Source organism: Rhinolophus ferrumequinum, chromosome 18, assembly GCF_004115265.2.
Source record: "Rhinolophus ferrumequinum isolate MPI-CBG mRhiFer1 chromosome 18, mRhiFer1_v1.p, whole genome shotgun sequence".
Classification (NCBI taxonomy): Eukaryota; Metazoa; Chordata; class Mammalia; order Chiroptera; family Rhinolophidae; genus Rhinolophus; species Rhinolophus ferrumequinum.
In genome coordinates, this window is record NC_046301.1 from 41,994,013 (window position 1) to 42,007,834 (window position 13,822).

General features: G+C 38.5%; 1 pseudogene; it reads right to left on the reverse strand.

Annotated features, from left to right (window-relative positions):
* Window positions 1–12,163: 12,163 nt before the first annotated feature.
* Window positions 12,164–12,247, reverse strand: LOC117038579 (uncharacterized; annotated as a pseudogene).
* Window positions 12,248–13,822: the final 1,575 nt, after the last annotated feature.

The following is a 13,822-nucleotide window of genomic DNA, read 5'->3' on the forward strand; positions in this document are numbered from 1 at the left end:
TTCTATTTCTGCCTCTTTGTGTCAATCTGTCTGTTTGTCCCTCTTTCTGCCTCTCCTGTATCTTTCTCTCAACCTCACCGGCACATTACTTCCCATGCATTCCCAAATTCACTTCTGGACTCTTTCTTATTCATTTGTTGTTCTCTATCATGAGACTGCTTTGCATTTGTAACACAGGTTTTTGTTTGTTTTTTGTTTTGTTTTTTTGCCTCAACTCAACTTAAAGTGTAAAAGCAATAAAGAAGAAATTTTAAAGTGTTGTGGTTTTCACATATCTTCTATTGTGAGAGATACTCACTTAGTGGGAAGATACAAGGTGGGAAACATCCATGCTACCACATCCCCTATAATGCCCAGGTCAAAAGTTGCTAATCAAAAGGTACTCTTCCCTGACAAGCCTCAGAATCTTTCTTAACTCTGCTCACTTAGCAGCCACAACCAACTTATCAGAGCGCGCACGTGAGACAAAGCCAATTTGTTAACCTTAATTTAATAATTTCAGTGAAACAGCATGGGTTGATTTCATGTGTCAGCTTTCATACCACTCAGAGGCACCCCCGGGTGCTGTAATCAAGGTAGTGGCAGCCCATAAAATAATAGATTGCACTTGAGAAGCCTGGACTCATTGTGATTTGTTAACTGTTCCAACTGCTTATCCTTCTACAGAACTTGTTTCATAGAGATGATTATACTTTTTTCCTGGAGTCCTCAAATTACTTTGTATACAGCTAAGCAGTATTTATTCAGTTTTTGGCTTCACTTGTCCTTCTCCAGAGACTGAATCCCGCATGTTCAGACTCTTGGTACTACTAATTTAGATTATGACCACAGTACCAGTCCCAGACGGAAATGTCTCCTCACAGGGGTGATGGCCAGTTGTGTGTTTCACTCCCCACATTCCCCATGGGAGTGGTCTCTGTTCTCCCCTTCTCAACCAACCTGTTGTCAAGGCTTCTGTCAAAGGACAAGCATTTCTCACTTCCTGTCTCATTCTTAACCTTTAACCCTCGGCCTCTGGGTTCCATTTCTGTTACTCTATTAAAGCAGATCTTTTGGAGGGCACTAGTGGTGCTTTATAAGTCACATGATCTATTCTTAGCTCTTCATCATCTTGGACTTTCTGCTGAATTTAACGGTGCTGATTCACTCTCCTTTCCCACATCCCTCCCACACCTCTAGCCACCCCGTGTCTCTGTGAAATTCTGCCCTCCTCTGGTTCTCATTACATTTCACTCTTCTGATTCTCCTACTACTATTCTGACCGTCCTTCAGTTCTTGAATGGATTCTTTGCTCTTTCTTTGGCTCATTCCATTCCCATGACTTTAATTGACATTGCTATTCCACTGATCCTAAAATACACAGGAACTAACATTTAGTATCTCAACGTTAATGACAGAGTGAATCCCTGTCAAGTGAGTTTTGCATTGAAACATCAAAGAAAGAACATAAATTTCAACGAAAAGGTAAATTAAACCCTGGCTCTCTTCCTAGCAGTGATACATTAAAAAAAAACAGATCATTTTTCTCTTTAAATCAAGAGAAAAACAATATTTTAGAAACCAGAACAAGTGGTACCTCCAGTCTGGGTTCTACGTAGTACAAAGTGGTTTTCAGGGATTAAGTGGAAAATGTAGTAACACTATTGTTCTTACTCTGCCTTGAACAGCTTTGGTCACTAGCAAGTGCGAATATTTTCTAAAACTCACTGTCCTTCATTTATTTAAATTTACACTCTGCTAAAACTTCTTATCTTATTATTTAACCAGCCATATTGTAATACAAGCATTGTTATGGGCTGAATTGTGTCCATCCCCACACCCCCCCCAATTCATTTGTTGAAGCCTTAACCCTCAGTACATTTCAGAATGTGACTGTATTTGGATATATGGTCTTTAAAGAGGTGATCAAGTTAAAATGAGTTTATAGGGTGGGTCCTAATCCAATCTGACTGGTGTCCTTATGAGAAGAGGAAATTTGGGCACAGACAGACACCAGAGATGGACACACGCATAGAGACAACCATATAAAGAGGCAGCAAGAGGCCAAAAGGCAGAGAAGGCCAAGGAGAGGCTTCAGAGGAAACCAACCCTGCCAGCACCTTGACCTTGGACTTCCACCCTCCAGAATTGTGAGAAATGAATTTCTGTTGTTTAAGCCACCCAGTTTATGGTATTTGCTATGGCAGCCCAAGGAAACTAATATAAGCGTGTGTACATCTGTTTCCCTACTAGACTGTGAACTCCTTGAAAGCAGAGATCAAATTCATTCAGATTTGTAATGCTTCACACAAAATTGATAGTAAAGGAATTTATAGTGCCATGGAAATGAATTTGTAGCTTGTTTGATTAATTAGAAAGCTCACTTTGGAATATAGATTGCCTAAATATCTACCATGTGCTCGGTGCTATTCTGAATACTCTGGTTGGTACCAAGATGAGTAAAACACAGACTAGCTCCATTGAATGCACTTTGTACTGACCATTATGAAAAGTTTGCAATCACCTAAAGATATGCTGCCAACACCTTACATACTGAGATGTGCAAACCAAACTATCGCATCACAAAATCCCCAGCCCATAAATATAATGTTCAGAAGTTTGCACCAGTCATACTATTCCATATAAAGGTTATGCCTGCCTTATTCACTGTCGTGTCCCCAGATCTCTGTACAGAGGTACAGAATAGGTGGCAAGTAAATATATGATGAGTGAATAGTCAACAGAATTAGAGTATTTTGACAGTTGCCATTAACAGGTGCTTTTGTTTCTGAAAAACTTGGACTCTGTCAGTGAATGAAATTATAAACACGGGTTTTTCTAAAAACAACAAAAAAGAATAGCCAGCCTTTCTGCAGTTTCTTACCAAAGATTAAATTTAAAGAAGCTAAGATGGAATGAGCATTTAAAATTTGGTATTGTATCATTAAATCATGGCTATTATCAGTCACTGATATATTTGAGGCTGGTCTTCAACTTATATAGAAGACTTTTAACAAAACTTGAATTTGTAGGTTATGTGTGGGAAGAAGGAATTTTTAAACAGACTGACTCAATGAAATAAACAAAGATTAAAAGTTAATGTGCGGACCATATATGCCTCCCTTTCTCCTGCTCCCAAATCTCATGAAATTATTGAAAAGATGTGTTTATATTATCTACCTGTCTGTCTGTTTATTCCGACCTCCACAGGAAAATACAAATATAATCAATGGATCAGAAATTTTAAAGAATTTTTAAAATATGGGAAGAGATAAGATCAAATTTACAGAAAACAAAAATGTACACAATGACAGTACAGAACATTGGAAAAGGATCTTGGAAGAGGAAGGAGCTGTTTGGGAAACTTTCAGCTAAGAGTAAACAAGCAGAAGGCCTGATCCTTAGGGAAATAAGAGTTCATGGAAGAGAAACAAGAATATCTTCACGTAATTTTTACTTATATTTTCAGAAACCATTGGAAAAGTATCACATCTATAATAAGGATACAACTGAAAAGTTACAAAAGAATTTTTGGATCTTTCAAATAAAAACTTAAACAATTTTCTGATTTCAAAATTGTAGATTTAACTAACACTGTCGCAGGTCCTTGAATAAAGGTGTTTTGTTCGATGTCATTTCATCATAATGTTGATGAGATGCCATGGGAACTTAACTCCTGTTTTACCCATTCGTCTATGGTAAATTGGTTTCATTGTATGTCATTTTGCTTAAAGTCACAGAAGCAATCGATCGTGTTAAGTGAGGATTTACTGCCTCATATAGAAAGAAGGAAATAAATTTCTTCCATGTTTATAAATACCTACTCCTGCGCGTGGACCCAGACTGGTTCTTGTTGTACCATGACATATGGGTTGTTAGATACTTTGATTCTCACCCATCTATATTTATGTACGGGAGTCTAGGAATTTAGAGAATTGCATTCAGAAAGGCCAACTCTGGCAGGAAAGAGTGGGCAATAAGTATAGGTTGAAGGTTGCAGATCCCAGGAGGTAGAAAGTCAGCAAGGGTATCACTGATGAACAGAGGCACCAAATTTTGATGCTAATGTCAGCTTCTTTATAGCCACACGGTGGTGTCCCATGGCCTAGCCAGCCTCTCTAGTACTGTCCAAGGATAACACGTTTCTGGCTAATTTTGACCAAGACATTATCTGGTCAGAGACTGGGGCTAGCTAGAAAGGCTAGGACACAGAGTGCCTGAAGCAAAAAGTAATAGAAACGATCAGGCAATTAGAGAAATTGGTACAAGTGACCTCTTGTGGATCTGATGGTGATCGCAAGTATGATCAAATGATGATAAATAATAACAGTGATAGCCACCATTTATATAATGCTTACTATGTGCCAAAGCATTGTACAACAATGTTTTATATATGCTTTAATCCCTCAACCAAATATGAACAGTAAGTATTATTATCCTATTTTACAGATGAGGAAATGAAGATATAGAGAGATTATCTTGGTCAAGGTCATATAACTAATAAGTGGCAGAGATAGCATCTGAATTTATACCACATCTGACCCAACACCTGTACATATTTGTAAATAAAGTTTTACTGGGACACAGCTAGTCATCTGTTTATGTGTGACCCATGGCTGCTTTCACTCTACCATGGCAGACTTGAGCAGCTATGATAGAGACCCTATGGTCCCCACACTGAAATACTTACAATTCGGCACAGAGAAAGGTTGCTGATCTCCGATTTAGACCATCCAAAGCCCATGTTTTTAATGATGCTGACTGTAGCCTCCTAGGATCTCTGCTACCCTAACATATCTGCCCAGCTCTTGATTAGGTTCTGTGGCTTTTCTGGCCACCATCTCAGCCTCTCGGCTTTCCATTTCCACTCCCACCCCAGAATGGGGCTTCTTATGACTCTAAATGATTTTTTCTGGGGCTGGACCCAGGCTCAGACATCAATGGATACTACTGTTGATGCTGATTCAAGGTGGGGTGGTATATAAAAAAGCTGATTCTTTGGATGAGGTAGCATTGGGAGGCTGAAGCCAACAGGTAGAAAGGTATATAGGCTGCTATGGGAATTGGTGTAAGACTTGGAGTGAAACTGAGAGAGACTCCCAGGAAGGCTTAACAATAAAGAGGAGAAAATAAGAAATGGGTTCTGGGATGCAGTGAAGATCTTTTGCTAGAAGCTCAGTCAGATGCTGAGAAAGCCAAGAGCAAGCAGAGCGAGCAAAAACAAGTGGACTCATCATTGGCTTCCCCGGAAAAATCAGTCTCAAGGCAACCAGTCTCATGCTATATTGTCGACTGATGCTCCAACGAGGGGAAACTTGTTAGCTCTTGCCTTACCTCTACTCTCACTCCCAAATGCAGGGAAACCTGGTCTTAGGATGGAACAGACAGGATCATCTTCCTTTCTCTCATGGTAGTTTCTGAGCTGGGGTGCTCCAGGCTTGCCCAGAGGTCAGCAAGTTCAGCAGTTCTCAAACCCCTTGAACACTGGGTTAGCTCTGCTCACTCAGGGCCTTAGCCCTGCTCATGAGGCATCACAGCACACCTAAACATACCAGAATGTTCTTCCCTGGCCACATCATCCCCTTTTGAACATGTGTCAGACTCATTTTCATTCTCCACAAATTGGAATATTGTTCCAGAGTTCAGCTTGACCTCTTTTCTTCAAAATTGTATTGTAAAAACCTCTATTCTTCACTTTCCTTTCTAATGCTCTCATCAGTAAATTATTTTCCAACAGAAACAGAAATGTCAAGGTTACCTCACAAAGAAAGCAGAACTCTGGAAGCCAACTAAATGAAAACAAACATTCCTTGCATCCCAAATTCAGCCCAGGACTGGGACTATGAGACACACTTTTATCTGTGTAGGCTGTATTACATGGGTGCCAGATGCTTTCCAAATACTTCAAAGCCAACGGTGGAGATAGCATCTGGGTCAATGATGGAGAATAATGGCCCCGACATCCCCCAGTTCCAGAAAGTGCCCACGACTGGGATGCAATCAGTAGTCCCATGTGGAGTGTTACAAGGGACTTCTCTAGGCAAGAGGAACAATGGCTTCAAGGCTCTGTAACTTAAAAGGAGAGATATGCCAAGTCCTCAATAAACTTACTGAAAATGGAAATGTCCCAGGAGGATGGCTTAGATAGCAAGGGTGTTTATGTTGTGATTAGATCTATACCAATTATGAGTCATGATCAATGTCAGGATGCCATTCCATGGGGCTAACACATCATCGCGGCCTGAGAATTATGAAACTTATTTCCAGTGTTTCCAGAAAGCTGCTGAAGCAACTGGTGACTATTCTGTGAGCTCCATAGATCTTGGAGGAAGGAACTAGACCGTTTGGAAGGAAGACACTGAAGTGAGAATCAATCAAATCATGACTTCGAATGTTGTAAAAACAGAACTAAGTTTTAACTTCCCTTCCTTTTAATGCAAACCTTAACTGTAACTCAAGAAGAAAATCTGAACAGTTCTAGATCTGTTAAAGAAAATGTAATTAAGAACTTCAGAAAAACTCAGCTTTAACATTTTTACTGTAAATGTAAATGTATTGTCTTTGCTGTCTTTATAGTAAATGTCTTTACTGATATATTATTTTAGAAAAATTTAATGACACGCTACCAATCTTACACAAATCATTTCAGAAGAGAAAGGAAGAGAGAATATATTTCAATGCATTTAATGCGGCCAGTGCAATACTGATATCAAAAACTGACAAAGACATAAGAACATTATAGACTAATATCCCTCATGGATATAAAGTTATCAACCATTATTAGCAAATTAAGTCCAGTAATAATACAAAAAAGGTAATACATAATGGTCAGATGGGGCTTATATCAAGAATATAAACTAGTTTAACATTTGTAAATCAATCAATGTAATTTGGCACATTAAAAGAATAACAGGAAGGACAAATGATCTTAATATATGCAGAAAAAGCATTTGGTAAAATACAAGAGCCATTCACTGTTAAAATTCTTACCAAACAGGAAATAGAAGGAATCTTCCTCAATCTGATAAAGAATATCTATGAAAAATCTCTAGTTAACATCTTAATGATGAAATAGTGAATGCTTTCCCTCTAAGATCTCAAAAAAAAAAAAGAAAAAGAAAAAGAAAAAGAAACGATGTAACTGTCACTATTTCTAATCAACATTGTACTGGAAGATCTAGCCACTAAAAAAGTCTCCCCAAAGAAATGAAAGGACCAATGGTTGAAAAGGAAAAAGTAAAATTATCTCAAATAAGAGCTGACATGATTGCATGTTAGGAAATTTCCAGGAACCTACAAACTACATGATCTAATAAGTTAATTTAGCAAGTCTGGGGCATACACATCAATATCTAAAAATCCACTGTTATTTTTATATACCAGCAACAAAAATATTGAAAAATAAAATTTCAAAAACAATACCATTTATAATAGCATCAAAAAACTCCCCTAATATCTGGGGATTTACCAAAAGATAGACAAGACCTTTATACTGAAAAGTACAAAGCACTGTTGCGAGATATTAAGGAAGATGTAATACATAGAGAGATCTATCATAATCATTGACTGGAAGACTCAATTTGTTAAGATGTCAATTCTTATCAAATTGATTTATAGATACATGCTATTCCACTTAAAATTCCAGCAGACTTCTCTTTTTGTAGTTGAGGAGCTGATTCCAACATGCATATTGAAATGCAAAGGACAAAGAATACCTAGGACAATCTTGAAGAAAAACACAGTTGGAGGATTTGTTTATCAAATTTCAAGACTTACTACTTTCAGTTAAATTTTGTCAAAAGCATAAAAAATTTAATGGGAAAATAAACTTATTTTCAATAAATGGCACTAGAACTGCATAACCATCTGAATTACCTCGATCTATACCTTACTCCACACATAAAATAATTTAACATGCATCCGAGACCTAGAAGTAAAGCTAAAATTGTAAAGTTTTTAGGAGAGAACTTAAAGTAATATCTCCATGATCCTTGGGTAGCAATTAAGCACTAACAAAAAGCACTCACCATAAAAGAAAAAAAAAATGATGAACTAGACTTCATCAAAACTTTGTTTATCAAAAGGAAATGTCAAGAAAGTCAAAGGGAAGGCCACAAACTGGGAGAAAGTATTCAAATACACATATTTGACACAGGACTTGTATTGAAAACGCAAAAAGAATTCCTACAAATCAAAAGACAAATAAGCCAATATAAAAATGGGCAAAGACTTGAAAAAAATGCTCAACAAATGATATCTGAAGGCTTAATGAGTATATGAATAGGTGTTTATCATTAAATATCAGGTAAATGCAGATGAAATCCACAAAGATGTATCTCTTACACTTTTAGAATGGCTATTAATAAAACTAAAAAGGCTGACAATAGAAAAGTCAGTGAAGATGATGAGCAATTGTAATACTTATATTTTCCTGGTGGGAGTACATATTGGTAGAGCCGCTTTGGAAAGCTCTTTGATAGCTTCTAATAAAATTATATACTTATCTATACATACATTTCTGAAACAAATTACTTATTCAATGGGTGTAGTATGTCCATTAAATGATTTGCACAAAAATACTCAAATTGAAAACTGGCAATATCCAAATGTTGATCAGTAGGGAAGTAAACAAATTATGGCATATTTCTACCATGGAATACAGCAGCAATAAAAAAAGAATGAACTATTGAACTATTGATACAACATGCATGAATCTCAAAAACATTACCTCAAGCAAGAAAAGCCAAACACAAAAGAGTACATATATGATTCCATTTGATATATATGAATCCATTTACATGGATTTAAAAATAGTCAAAATAAATCGATGGTGATTAGAGTCAGAACAGTGGTTGCTTTAGGGTGGGGGAAGGATTAGACAAGGATGGGGTGGGAGGGAACTTATTGCGGTGATGTGAATGATCTTCATTTTGGTCAAAATAATGATGACACATTTGTCAAAATGTATCAGGTTATACACTTAAGAGAAGAATGACTCAACAGGAAGGGTAGGTAGATGAGTAAGCCTTCAAAGAATAGGTAGAAAAGGAACTGAACCCTGTGGGATGGCTGGTATTCATAGGGGAGGGATGAAATGACTGTTGTGGGTGGATTCACCTAGACCAACCCACGCAAAAATCTCAGGGGCTCACAATAGCAACGCGGTCCTTCGTGAGTCAGAATTACTAGAGTATACTTCAGTAGAAGATTTCTTTTTGCAACTTACGTCAAGATGAAAGATTGATAAAGCATACTAAAAAGGTTAGGGCAACCAAATAACTTTGGTGTTTACACCAGTTCTATACAACATTTCACGACGTTCTGAGCTTATTTGAAATTGTCTTTCTGCTTGGTTGAACAATACCCAAAGCAATGAGTTGCGCAAACTGGAAACACCTCAAAAGCTTTTTGAAAGTAGATGAAATATAAAAAATGGATAAAAACATGACTAAAACATCCATCTTGGGTTTTAATTTTCTCATTTTAAAAAGTGAGATTCGACATCATCTCCAGGGTCTCTTCCACTTCTAAGATCATTACAATCAAAGCTATGTTTTGCTAATTATCAAATCACATTCTGACATGGAAGGGCCTTTATAATTTTACCCTAAGACCCTTTGCCATTTAAATCCTGCTTGTTCTCCAAATAACCATATTTTCACTCAAATCTCAGTTTCTCTGAGCCCTAGTATACCGTATCTTCTCAATAAGAATTTATTGAGAATTTATTCTATCCAGAATGTCTTAGCCACCTTCTCTGCCCCTTGAATGCTACCCATCCCTCCAGGCCCATTTACCAGATCCCCTTTCCTCAGCTTTCTCCCTCCCCTGCACTCCTACAGAATTCGGGATCGCTTTCATCTATTTGGCAAGTATCACCGACAGCCTTGTGTTATCAGTTATCCTTTAATGCATGTGTGTTTTCTCTGTTAGCTAGAATGTAAGCAGAATTAAAGTGAACCTTACAACATAGACCTTTCCCTGCCAAATTTCCCCCAGCTGTGTTATTTCTAATTAGGTGTTCCACAAATACTAGATGGTTGGTTAACTGATTGGTTTGTCCAGGTTAGGAAGAATCCCTCAGATACGACCCACATTTTGAAACTATATCATTTTGAAGAAAGCGGTATCAAACATGTACAAATGCAATTCCCCAAAGGAGGGCCCATTTGCTGGAAGGAAATGTTTTCTTGTGAGTCAGGGAGGCAGTAGCAGAGAGTCTGGGACCTAGATTTCCAGTGATGTTGATGGATTGGAACATGTTATCAGCAAAAGTGGACCAGCTAAATCACAGATTGAGAAGCATAATAAGCTTTGGCTTCTAGAATGCTTTGCTAAATTAAAGTTTAAAAAGAAAGACATGAATAAATAAAACAGCTAGTTGCAGGTCAGCCTATTAAATGAAAATGAATCCATGAAAGCTCCAGAACACACTATAAGCCACTTTGGATACCACTCAATCAGGAAACTGAAAATAGCCTTCAAGCTCTAAGCTCACTTGTGAGTCTACAGAGCAAATTAGACGGTGGGAGAGGAGCAAATTAGCACCTGGTTGCAAAGAAAATTTGAAGCTCTTTGAAAATTCTAGTAACAGTTAATCATTACTACAGAGGCGAAGGCTACATACTCTTGGGCACTTCGATGATATCAATCCTCTGCTTAGAACATTTAATGACTTTCCACAACTCTTACTATAAAATTCAAAATTCTTTACACCTCACAAAGCCCTGCATGACACAGGGCTTCTGTCTACCTCTGCAGCTGTGTCTTAGTCTCCTTGGGCTGCTGTAACAAAATACTCCAGATGGGATGACTTCTAAACAACACAAATTTATTGCTCACACTTCTGGGGGCTGGAAGTCCAAGATCAAGGTGTTAATATAGTTGGAGGAGGGCCTCATAACTGGCACCTTCTTGCTGAGTCCTCACATGATGGAAGCGGCTTGAAGCTCTCTGGGGCTTCTTTTATAAAGTACAGATTCCTTTCATAAGAGCTCCACCCTCATGATCTAAGCACCTCCCACAGGCCCAATCTACTAATACCTTTGAGGATTAGGATTTCAATATGTGAATTTTGAGAGGACATAAACATTCAGACCGTAGCAAGCCTCTTCTACAATTTCCCTCTTTCCCTGTGCTCCAGCCCACTGGTTGTTTGTTCCCCAAACACTATAGATCACTTCCTGCCTCAGGGCATTAGCACAAGCATTTCCCTTTGGCCTGGAGCCCTCTCCCCTTTTTTGTCTTGATATTTCTATTTGTTCATGTTACTTCCTTGGGAAGTGTTGGCAAGTTTTTGTATTCTATTAAACTCCTATAGCCCCTATGCTTCTGCTTCCCAGAGGAAATCAAAATCAGAACAAGTTAAGTGCACATGTAATTTCCTTTGCTTAATGTCTCTCTTTCACACTAGCTTATGTTTGGAGGCAATAACTTTCCCTCTGGTGGTAGTTCGATGGTGTAATCTTCATGCTGCTCTCTGTTTCCCTTCTCAGATAGTGACTGGTCAGCTTGGAGAGTTTGGGAGGAAGAGGTGGGCATGTGCACCTTATTCTGTCCTGTTGACCTTCTCCTTTCTGTGGCTGGTTTGTTGGCAGGAGCAGAATCCCAGACGGCTTTGCATCCTGGGTAAGAGGCATGTTCCTGAAGGAAAGAAGCCCTGCACTTGTCCAGCAGGGCCAGTGACCAGGGGACAGAAGACCCAATAGGATTTATCAGTAATATTGCTGACATCTCGATCTTTCTCTGTTTGCTATGTTTAATTTCTCACACAGTACAAAACTCAAAGGAGAAGAAAAAGATGTTAAAAAATCCCATCAGATTATACACTTGTATTATTTATCAAATGTAACCCCAGCACCCAGCTGAGTTCCTACAATTAGTGAACGCTCCACAAATATTTATCAAATGTATGGATCATTAAACCTCTCTGAGCCAGTTTCTTTGAATGTAAAATGATGATACAGCCTACAATCCAGCAAGGTTACATGCGTATTCAAGATTCTATATTAAAGCAATCAGTACAGTACCTGGCACGTGGTTAAGTGGCAAAATACACGGCAGCTATTATTATCTGGCTGCACCACTGAGAATAATTTCTCTTTAGAGCTACTCATTTCAACCAGGTGTCAGGATAATAACCGCACGTCATTGGTATCTACCTGATTGGTTCTGGTGTCTTTCTTAAAACTAATATAAAGGTTTTAATTAGCAATAATCGCGCCTCGGATAAACCTCATTGGCTACGCTACTGCCACTGCGCAAAGCTTAGGTTTTAAAACCTAATACTATATAGACCAGAAAGACAATCTACAGTATGGAATAAAATATAAATAATCTATTCAATGTATACAGACAGGCTTAAAGGAAAACCAAAAATATGTGAATGTTCAGTTATACCCTGATTCTGCTGTTCTTTCCCAATCCTTCCATACTAAATTGCTGAGAGAGCTCTGTCAGAAGCATAGTTAGGGTAATACATCTCCTGGGCCTGGTTCAAATCCACTTCTGTGTTATTCTGTGTGAATTGTATCATCCACAGCATTCTGCCCTGGTCCACACCACACTAGCCATTCCTGGTAGCAGGACTGATGTACTAGCCTCATTCAGCTGTCACTCCCTCAGCCTACAACTTCGCGGACCCAGTTCCTACACACAGACACTCAGCTAAATGGGTAGTGCCTCAGGATATAGATCGTAAAACAGAGAAAGACTCGTTATTATTGAGGGCTGGTGGGGTGAGGGAAAAAGACTTTAGATTTGGGTATCTGTTGGAAGTCTCAGTCTATTAAATGTGGAGTGTCTCCAATTTTTTACATGACATACTGATAAGTTTATCTGATGAAAGATCAAAGGGAGGTTTGCTTCCAGTTAGGATAAAGAAGGATGTGAAAGACCTTCATCTTGAGATAAGTACAAGAAAGAACAAAAAAAAAAAAAAAAAAAGAAAGAAAGAAAAACCATAGTTTTCTATGGAACTCGTAAAGAGCCGTGGATGCCAGGAAGCCTGGATGAAATGATGTGCTGGAAAAATCCACTCTCTTTTCAGTGAGCAGAGAGCTGTGGGTATTTCCATTCTTGGGGCAGAGGCCTGATCTCTTGGAGGTGAGAACAAGTCAGTCATGGATGGAGAGTCTTCGCAAGGATGAAGAAAAAGCACCTTAGCTTGATGATGGTGAGCGCTCACTGGATGACTTGGACTTTGGAAGAGCCCCCAAACACAAAATCAAGTCACTTGGTCCAAAAATATCCCCCATCCCTCTCTTCCCCTCATACTTTCACCCTGAATTTTGCAGAAAAAGCAACAGTGGTGAAGGGATGGAGAGCAGCGAGATCCCATTTTTCAGATCACATGGTTAAAGAACAAAACCTAACAGTAAAATTGAGGATCTAATTGATTCTAAGTGATTCATGAATCCCATGAGGTCAGCATCCCATTCAGCAATGAGAAATGTCCTCCCAGGGGTTGTACAAAATGGGAGGTTTTTATAGATAGAAGGCTGTGACAGGGGAGTTATTAACAAATGAAAAGAAAGGATTATTTCTAGGCCAGGTTGTCTTCTTTTAGGTCGAAGGTAATGGCAGGGGTTTTATCACGCAGATTGCCTAAATAGTATTGATCAGGAAATTCCAGACTGATTGGTTTAAAATTCCACTCCTGGGAGAGGCCAAAACTACAATTAGGTTAATTATTAAGATTTGTTTTGGTGAGTTGGTTTAGCACAAGAGACTCCATTTTGACCTGTTTCTTTGAAAAATACTGTTCTGCAGCTCTGCTGGAGATGATTCAAAGGTCAACCAAAACTATCTGAAATTAAAGCCCAACCCACTTCCAGTTCAAATA